The following is a 10,134-nucleotide window of genomic DNA, read 5'->3' on the forward strand; positions in this document are numbered from 1 at the left end:
CCGTGGCAGATGTCAGTGGAATAGCGGTGGCGGTATAAAGATGATGGGAGGAAAGGCACTCTGTACGTGCTCAGGGGCCCTCTGGTTTCCCCATGGCTTTCTCTTTTTGCTTCGCGTTTCAGATTCGGTGTGTTGTTGGAAACAGATCGGGGGTGTGTGCAAATCCTGGCGACTTCCCTTGCGCGGTTTAAATTAAGGCAGACACTAACGGAGGGCGGGCCTATGGGGCGGCCTGGAAAGGGCTCGTCTCCTAGCCGAGGCGAAGGAGTTGCCGCCGTCACACCTCCTTACAGCTGTCAGATTCCAATTTATACCTCCTCCTCCTCCTCTCTTCTGTTGACGTCAGCGAGCTGATGTGCCACGGATGAGATTGCGGGTGGGGGCTGGGGGGGACTAGCATGCAAATACACGGCGTCCCCCCCCTTCACAACAGGGCTATTTTACCCTAGCTGAGGAACTAAAGAGGCAAACGTGTGTGTGTGTGTGTGAGAGAGAGAGAGAGAGAGAGAGAGAGAGAGAGATTATTCTGGGGGGCTTCTCCCTCCCTCCCTCCCTTTCTCTCCCTCCCTTCCTCATGAACAACTGGATTTTGCTGGCTCTTTCTAGAACCCGGCGGGGAAGATAAACAACTCCCCGAACACGAATATGGCTCAGTGTGTGTAGCTCAGACAAAATGGATCCGAGAAGAAGACCGGGGAGGTGGTGGGGATGGACGTAGGGCGAGATTCTCTGCCTGTCACGGCAACCTTTCATTGGCTGTCGCGGAGGGGGGGGACGGACGGACAGTGTTGTTGCGGAGAGCCGAGCCTGGTTTGCGAGGAACACGCATGTTTGTGTTTCGAGGCAAATTGGGTGGGGGTTGCCGCCGCCGTCCCCGGGAACAAAAGGCGTTTTGTGTGAAACGTCCTTGCAAGGCGGAGAGTGTCAGATAAAGCTGCTCGCTGCCGCAGCCGCCGACACACACACACACACACACACACACACACACACACACTCCAGCCCCGCACCGCCTCCGAATGGAGCAATTTTATCTCACAAGGATTTTTCTGTGTGAGTTTGCGGGTCCCAGTGGCTGAAATAGCCTCCTCCTCTCTCCGTGGCGGGAAGGAGAAGAGAACCAGGAGAGCCTGAAACGTGTGTGTGTGTGTGTGTAAGGAACTGATGGGTGTCATGTTCTGGGTGGTGTCCGTCAAAGATCGCTCGGCTTCCAGCCCTCTATTTATTTCGGGGGTGGCGGCAGCGGCGGCGCCGGAGTGGCCTTTGCTTTGCGCTTGTGGCTTAGGATGGGGTTCTAAAGACACTTACTAGGGAGCATGCCCCACTGACCGTAGTGGCACTGATTCCCACAGGATGGCGTGGCCAAGCATCTCCCCAGCTGTGGGCTCCATCTCCTTTGGAGCCCACTTCCCTGCGCGAGGCGCTGCGCGGCTCCTGAAGCCGCTCTTGGCGCTAAGGCAGAGGTCCACTGGGGCTTGGCTCAGGTCTGGGCAGTCTGCAGTGGGGCGCAGTGGTTTGAGGGTCAGCAGCCCAGCCAGCGCCTCTGCATGGGTCCCCCAACATCAACCCCCTGGGTGCAGGTTTCCCCCACCACGCGGTTGCCACATTGCTATTCTGTCTACATTAGCTTCGGTTCCTGACCACAGCGCCAGTGAGTGCACACATAGTTCCATTCATTCCCCCACGACACGCCCAAACTTCTCCTGGCCGACCAGTTTCCCTAATCCCCGTCGTATTTCTGCCCAGGGAGCGGCTGATGGAAGCACAGACGTCCTGGAACCTGGAGCAACCCAACGTGTTCTGCCAAATCTCTCTTGTGTCCTGGTTTTCGAGGGACGGGGGAAGGGATAGAGACAGATCGGAGTCCTCACCCGCTTGTCTTCTGCTTGGGCAGAAAAGGATTACTGATTCCAGGCTACAGGGGCGCAGAAGGAGACCACAGTGAAAATCGATGGATGACCCTGCTTTCTGAGCCCCAGATTCCTGAGATTCATCGCCTCTTTGATCACCTACACACGAAATTGTAGCTCCTACGATTTTGTGTGTGGATGACAATTTCCATGTGCTTTCAGAGGCTGCGATTTTACACACACACTGCGCAAACTCAGAATATGTGAAGTACTTAAAATAATAATAATAATAATAATAATAATAATAATACTTTTGAGAGAAGGGAAGATCCAGGAGAAAAATGGCACACACAGCCCAACGGGAGAGTTAAACCCGAATAAATGGGTCTAAGGTGTAAGTGCCCTCAAGACGCATTTACAACCGGATGAATAGTTCATTTGAAATTATAATACATCAGGATTATGAAGGGGCGTTTGGCGTCCAAGAACGCACACAATTACTTGGGAGTAAATCTCACTGAACCCGAAGATCAGGCTGTCGGATTGGTATCTCGTAGGTTCTGGTGTGAAGACAACGAAAAGCCCCATTGGTTTAAGTGGAGGGTCGATTGTGCGGCCATAGAATCATAGAACTGTAGCGTTGGAAGGGACCCCGTGCAATGCAGGAATCTCAGCTAGAGGAGTCTCAGACAGATGGCCACCCATCCTCTGCTTGTGTGGTTTTTAACCAGGTGGCACTTATTCCTCAAGGCGAGCGGAGAAGTTTCTGCTGAAACGAAGCGGCTCTCGCGCCTGGTTCGGCGGCTCCCTCGCTTTCGCGCGCAGAGACCATTTCTAGTAGCACGATGCCACCTATGGAATGTACCTGGAATTATTCTTTACCACGCAGCACACATAGCACGAGACATCCTCCTGCCCCACTTCGGAAATACCGTACCTAATCCCGGGAGGGAGGTGCGTTTTGGGAATGAGAGGCTGTCACAAAAAGAGCAGCTTCAGAAACTGCAACAGCAAAAAAGAGGAGTAGCAGAAAACTCGGAGGTAGCCGTGTTGGCTGCTGAAAAAATGCGGGAGATCATCTAAGACCTCTGTTGGGCTAATAAAAATGCTACGAAATAGCGCGCGAGGCGCCGAAGACCCCGGAAAACTCGAAAGCTTGCGCGTTGTTTTGTGACATTTGGGCACGTAATGAAGGTGTTGCCCTAATGTGGCTTTTGAACCAACAGTGGTTCTTGCTTGTTTAGACCAGCATGGATCTCTAAGCAGTGCATAAACTTACTATAGCCTGTTAAAATAATAGTTTCCTTTAAAGGAGGTGAAGTTTGTATAAATGATACGCTCCAAAATCTGCTTTCAGTATCAGAGCAGGTTCTGACATCAAAGCTAGTGCTGGAGTCCTGGCTGGCATCTGACTAAAGGTTCCTCTGAGCACACACAGAGGACATTTTCTCCATCTCTGAGATATCACAGCCTCAGGAATTATGTACCGACTTGAGATGAGTGAACAAGGCTTTCAAGGCTGGTAGCGGAGTTTCCAGGTAGACTTTCTTTTCAGGCACCTCTCTTTTTGGAGCAAAGATAACGCGACCAGTACCTGAAGGGGTCTAAAGTGACGTCCTCGCAGAAAAGAGACTGTGCTCAAGACACTGGGGCTGCCGGCAGACCTCTAGAATCCAGCGGTTTGCAGGTGTACCCGGGTTCGAATAATTTCATTAATTCTGAGTCAGGGTTTTTCTTTTGTCAGGGCGGGGCAACTCGTTCTAGAGGGTGCGAGTAGCGTTACCCAAACCCAACAATTGTCCTTCGGAAAGCAGAGGGATAGTCTTGGCTGTGTAAAACACACATCTTTGTTCCGCTCAACCGAGGGAGGTAAAGCAAGTAGGACCGGAATACTCGGAGTGGCCACAAGCTGCAAACCACAAATGCGGTTTCCGACCAGGAGCGCAGGACTCTTTCAGGAATGCAAGAGGTTGGATTAAATGACCTTTGTGATCTCTTCCAACTCTACAATTATTCTATTATTTCAGGGGCAGTCACCCTCGCATCCCTGGAAGGATGAGCTTTCGGGGCACACACACCCCAACTCCCACCTCACTGTTCCCGAACTAGGACGGAGTTGACCCGGAAACCGGGTCCAGGATTCTCCCAGCTGATTCCTGATTATGGGTCCTCTGAGAAACACCGATATTCGAAAGAATGTCCTCGTTGCACTGAAATTGAATCTGCCCCAGTGTGCAAAGGACTGGAAGCTAAGCGCCTTGCGGGAATTGCTTTGGATTTCTTCAGTCACTTCCCTGGAAATCAGTTCTTGAAAATAATTGGAAAGTCGGTCCTTTCCTTTCCTCCTACAACCCAGAGACGAGAACACACACACACACACACACACACAGAGAGAGAGAGAGAGAGAGAGAGCGTCAGAAAAAATCAATTATCTTTCTTCTGTCCTAGTTACAATTTACTGAGGGCTTTTGTGAATATCGAAGCTGAAGTGAACCGTCTCTTCTACGTCTTTGTCCCCCCTCGCCTCCCCGAAGCACACACAGCTCCACGCACCACCAGGCTCCCTTTGTTGTGGCCTGGGCGATTTCCGAAGGCGAGTCAGAATCAAAAGTCTGCAGAAGATCAAAGTCCGCAACAGGCAGCGGAAGTTCGACCGAGGTCCAGGAAACGCCCGCTTGCCTTTGAAAGAATCCCTGGCACGTCGAGAAGTCGTTTTTCCTGGCTGCGTAGGCGACCTTTCAGGAAAGTCTCTCTCCCCCCCCCCCCCCAGCCTCTTTCCAGTTAGCGAGTTCGGGCTTGCAGCTGTGCAGTGCGATCCCACGCGGGTCTGCTCAGAACGAAGCCCCATTGAGTTCAGCGGGCTGTGTGCAACGGTGGATTTGCGCAAGTCCAGCGGAGATCCGCATGTAATTTTCGCAGATTTCGCTGCCGCTACTTACACCCCATAATGTTCCAGAGGTGTCACCCGCCCCTCAGGAGGGTGTTTGCGGTCCGTGGAGGGGAGGGGGACCCTGTAAGGACTTGCAGGAGAGTAAGCACTTTCCACTAGTGAAAAGCCGGAACGAGAGGCCAGTTCCGCAGCCCAAAATGTCGTCACTTTATGCGAATAAAAGATCACATTTGAGATCTACGCAACACTCACCAACCTGTTGTTGTTGTTGTTGTTGTTGTTGTTGTTGTTGTTGTTGTTGTTGAAGCAGCAGCAGCAGCAGCAGCGGGACTTAGGAATTAATGATCAGAGATTTTCTTAAAAACCTTACCGCTTTTTCTGATGTACCTATCGACTATACAGCGACATGCATAGTATTGAGAGGTTGCTAGAGAATGGAGTTAGGGACGCTCTTTAAAAGCTAATCCGGACCCCCATCCCAATGGAAAGAAGACAGTTCATTCAAAAACAGTAGATGGTGGTGGTTTTGCTTTTTGTTATTCCTCCTCCGGTAGGCACTTCCAGCTTAAACGTGGCAAAAGATAGCGAAGTCTGTGGCACGTCAGAGCCTACTATCTTTGTGGATGGCACCAACTCAGGAGAAGGACTGTAGCTCAGTGGTAGAGCGTCAACGTTGCATACAGAAGGTCCCAGGTTCAAGTCCCCAACATCTCTGAGGGATAGTTCAGTTGGTAGAACGTGAGACTCTTAATCTCAGGGTCGTTGGTTGGTGCCCCACTGCATTGCAGGGGTTGGACTAGATGACCCTTGTGGTCTCTTCCAACTCTGCAAATCTGTGATCTCCAGATCGGCCCGGGAATGCCCCTGTCTGGAGAACCACTGCTGGCCAGCATAGTCAATACAGAACCAGCAGGACCAATGATGTGATTCAGGATACGGAAGCTTTCTGTGTTCCTAGTTAGGTGAGTTAGGCTGAAAGGCAGTGATTGCTCCAAGATTTTGCAGTGAGTTTTATGGTCTCAGTCCAGCACTGGCTGTGATGGGTCGGTTAAGGCTGCAATCTCTTCTACCCTAAACATGCTTACTTCCAATGGAATTTATTCCCGTTGCGGCGAAGAAACGGTTAATCCGCGCCGTTCAAATCTCACTTTAGCCTTGCCCATAGGAGCCAACTCCTATGGTCCCTTGTCCCCCCAATTAAATATTTTAGGGGGCCGGTTCCCTCAAAAATTATGGGGAATTCCCATTCAAATGCTGTTTGTGTGCCACATCATGTGATCGATTATGTTGGGCAGGGCTTATCTGCCCCCCCCCCCAATATTTGATTCAGGTTGGCACCCCTGGCCTTGATCTCGCAACTGCAAGGGAATATGCTCCACTGAACGCAGCGGGGCTTACTTGTAAGTAAAGATATGAAGAGGATCCAGGTTGTGACCTGAGGCAAGCTACGTTTCCAGACTGGAGCATTATAAAAATCACATTCGTCTATTTTACAGGGTTGTTAGGAGATTATTGAGACCGGGTACAGGTGAGGCGCTTGAAGTTACCTAAGGAAGTGCCAAGTATTGGGGATGCGGCACAGCCCCACAGTCTGATGCACGCAAGTCAGGAAGGAACAGCGACTCCAGTCGAATTGGAATCCTTGCAGACGACAGGAAGGCGAGAGCTCTGAGTTTGGCCTGGTCCGGCAGCATCCTTCGCCTGTTTGCTCCAAGGGCCGGTGGCAGGTCATGTGACTTCTGGCCTCTGCCAGTGCACGCAGTTCTAAGACCCAGCAGAAAGTCACAGGACACCCGACCCCTGTGCAAGCAACAACAACAACAACCAGGCCCCAGCTGGACGAGAGATGCCTCTTGAGTGAGAGATGCCTCACTTTCCCCACCCAGCATCGTTAAACTGCTCGCTGCTTGACCTTTTCCACTCTCTCCTTTCGTCCTTTCACTTTGTAAGTCTGCGTCTGTAATGGAAGCGAACTGCTTTCGGAGGGAGTACAGCAGTCTGGAAAGCGAGATTAAAATCACACACACACACACACACACACACACACAGAGAGAGAGTGGGTTCCAGCAGTTAGGAGGGAGACATGATCAAGGATGGTTAATATCTCCAGGAAAGTCCTCTTTTCTATGGAACATCATTGCCTTGATTTCGGTAAAGATTCAACGCGTCTGTGTATTTGCAGTTGCGTGGAAAACTTTGTTAGTGCTCTGTCTACGTTTATGTTTGTTTTATTTATTAGCTGTTATAGTTGCTGGAAAATGTATCTCTCTAGAAAGAGTGATTTCTGCCTGCTTTTCTGGTGCTTAGCTCTTTGCAGGAGAAGGCCAAGTCAGGGCCAGGTTCCTTTGCATGCCCAGAATCCAGCCCTTGTTCTTATTCTTCTTAATAAAATTTGTATACCGCCTTTCATCCGTACATCTCAAGGCGGTTCACGTATTTCTGCTCTCTACGAAGACCATTCGCCTTGCACTGATGCAGTTACGATATTGCAACGCCTGGTACGACTCTGTCCTCACTCCCCACCGCTTGCCGCATCTATGATTTTCCTTTCTGCGCCTGCCCCAGGGGCTGTTGTTGTTCCACATCTTCGGGGGGTCTTTTTGGACGGAATCTGGAATCTGTATAGGCTAGCAGACAGCCAGGCCTCAAATCCGTGCCATCACTTGGCTGCAGCCAAGAGGGGAGTATCGTACAGCGGGGTGAGGCAGAGTGGAATAGGAGAAGAAATAACCAGCCTGTCCCTATGACTATGCAGAAGGTATGCAGATCCCCTTGCTGTATTAACCAGAACCAGCGTCTACCTCTGAGCTTAGGAGGAAGCCGGGTTTCCCAAAGGCAGGACTTGTTGGTTTCGGTGAATATCAGTTTACCTATCTATATAAGCACTGGACGCCAGTAGCAGCCCTTTCCCACCTTCTCTGTGACATCATGGATTCGCCCACCCAGATTTAGTGAAATTTTTGATCAGCCTAACACAGTTTTGAATACCTCTCAAATGCAATACATTTCCCTCACCTCAAAGAACCCTGGGAACTGCAGTTTGCTAAGGTTGCTGGGAATTGTAGTTCTGTGAGGGGTTAACTACAATGCCCAGGAATCTTTTGTGGTAGTGGGAATGTGCTTCAAATTGTGATGGTGTGTAGGCACTGGCAGTCAGAGCCTAGCCTTGTGAGAAAGAGAAAAGGAATCGCTCTTGGTCCTTTCTCTCTCTCTCATTAGAAAGAAAAGCCCCAGGACCGGTTCAACGGCAGACAAAAGTGATTTTGTGGGAGGCAACGCGATGATGGAACAGGTGGAGCAACCAGTTAACATGGGAGAAATGAACCACTTCCTTGGGCAGAGAAGGGTATGATTTTCTGAATCTCCCCTTGACCTTCCCCAGAGAAGTGGTTCCAGACTTCCCTTAGTGCTCGAACCTGCTGTCAGAATCAGGATTTAACAGTATCCATGAAGCACAGAGGGAATTGTTATTGCAGAGCACACCCAACCCCCCTCCCTCTCTAAATGGCACCCGTGAGAAAGGGTGCCACCCTCGAGCATGTCCTGAGTTCCTTCCAAGAGCCGCTGAGGAACCTCACACAACATGCAAGACAAGTGAGACTAGCAGCCATTTTCAGGCTTGCCATTTCTCCTCCAATGTCCGGACTCCCGTGCCAATGATCAGCGACGTAACATAGAAATCCAACAGGTAATGCTTTCAGATATTCAGATGTAGCGACCGGATTGTGGGGGCGGGGTGATGACAGCCAGACACCTTTGACTTCCAGGCACCTTTATTTTGTAGGGACAGGTCACTGGGGCTGTCCTAACACGACCTGCAGAAGCTGCTCCCTTCCTACTCTGTGTCAATTAATCCTGAATATCGATGGTTAATTACCAGGCGGTTTGGGTGGGCTGTTAAAAAGATGTTGCTTAATGCGGACTAGTTACTTTGCAAGTCTTTTCCGAGTGTCCCCACCCCACCTCCCGCGTCTTGAGCCCCTGCTTTCCGCTTTCGAAGCAAGAAAGGGACTCCAACCAACCACACGACCGTTGGTGGTTTCCTGCTTAACAGAAAGCTAGGGAGCGGATGCAGTTTTTTGAGGACGGGCGCAGCCCCAAAACAGGGGGGGGGGGTAGATCTCCGACAGGCTTGGAAAGGGGGAGAAGGAAATCGGCTACAGCTGTTCTCTTCAGAGTGCTGACAGGACTAAGAATGAAACACACACCACTTCCGGCAGTAGTCTTGTGGTGACATCTCCTTTCGCAGGTAAGAGCGCACAGCCCCGTCAGCGTCTGCACACGTGTCACTCTCTCTGCAAACCGTGGAACTTAGGCAGCGTGACAGACTATATATAAAAAAGTTGGAAAGTGGGCAGAGCGAAGGGTGAAATAACTATTTGCTCATAACCTCAAATCTCCCCCTCTCTCGCCCTTCTCTGTGCATATCAGCCTCCGGAGCGCTTGTTATCGGAAAGAGGAAGCACCTGAAATCCACGGATCTCGTAAATATTGAGGGTGAAGAGAACAAAAAGCAGCTCAAGAAGTTCGGGAAGACTGGGGTTCACAAGCAAATTCAAACGGAGTGCGAGAACTTCAGGGGAAAACGGCCTGGATTAGGCGGGCTTTGTGGACTGGGCTCTTCTGAGCGTCTGTTTTGAGGTTGTTACTTGGTTTTAAATAAGGGAACGTAGAGTCGTTTGCAGCTTCTGATCCTGGCACGCAAACAGAACAGGTGTGTTCACTGCGATTCCATCCCCACCCCACCCCCGCTCCCCAAAACTCCCCGAAAGATTTCCCCTAGCTAAATGATAAGCGAGAGATGGAGGGCGCAGACCGTTTGTACAGAACACAATGCACGCATTTTAGATTAATTAAAATAGTATTGGTGGGTGAAGGGTTATATGGATTACGTTATGATCGGAGATAACAGCTGTCCAGGTCTCTCTCCCTCCTCCCGTCCCAGTGCTGTGTGTTAACTGAGATTTGCCACTAGGAACGGTTCCTTCAAAGAACAGCTGAATCCACGCCGCCGCCGCCGCCGCCGCCACCACCACCAGCACCTTTTGCCTCCACAAGACCAAACAGGAAGCTGTTCGATTAGATTCCTCAGCCAGGTACAATATGGCGCAGTTATCTGTTGCCTTTGAAAGTGGAATGTCTCTTGCCTAGAAAGGAAGAGATGGGGTAGGTGGGAGTAATGTTTGTTCTGGCCTGCTTGGGATTGGGAAGTTTCTCTCCTCGCATTTATCAGTGCTAGGTGTGTGTCTGTAGGCAGATGATGCTTGATAAACTAGATTGTCTCTCCAACTTCCCCCAAGGACATGGGCGCGGTCAAGGGGGGTTCAAGTAAAACAATGGCAATACTTAACTACGGTAACTGACCAATCACGCCGGTTCCGCCCCTCCTACAAAAGA

The 10,134-nt window shown here is 50.7% G+C and overlaps 1 long non-coding RNA gene across 1 annotated transcript; it reads left to right on the top strand.

Moving 5' to 3' along the window:
* Window positions 1–7,520: 7,520 nt before the first annotated feature.
* LOC308472444 lies at window positions 7,521–9,355 on the top strand. Its single transcript, XR_013983521.1, has 2 exons — window positions 7,521–8,425; window positions 9,169–9,355. It is a non-coding gene; the product is annotated as an uncharacterized lncRNA (long non-coding RNA).
* Window positions 9,356–10,134: the final 779 nt, after the last annotated feature.

The sequence above is a fragment of the Podarcis pityusensis genome (assembly GCF_964106645.2).
Source record: "Podarcis pityusensis genome assembly, chromosome: 2".
Classification (NCBI taxonomy): Eukaryota; Metazoa; Chordata; class Lepidosauria; order Squamata; family Lacertidae; genus Podarcis; species Podarcis pityusensis.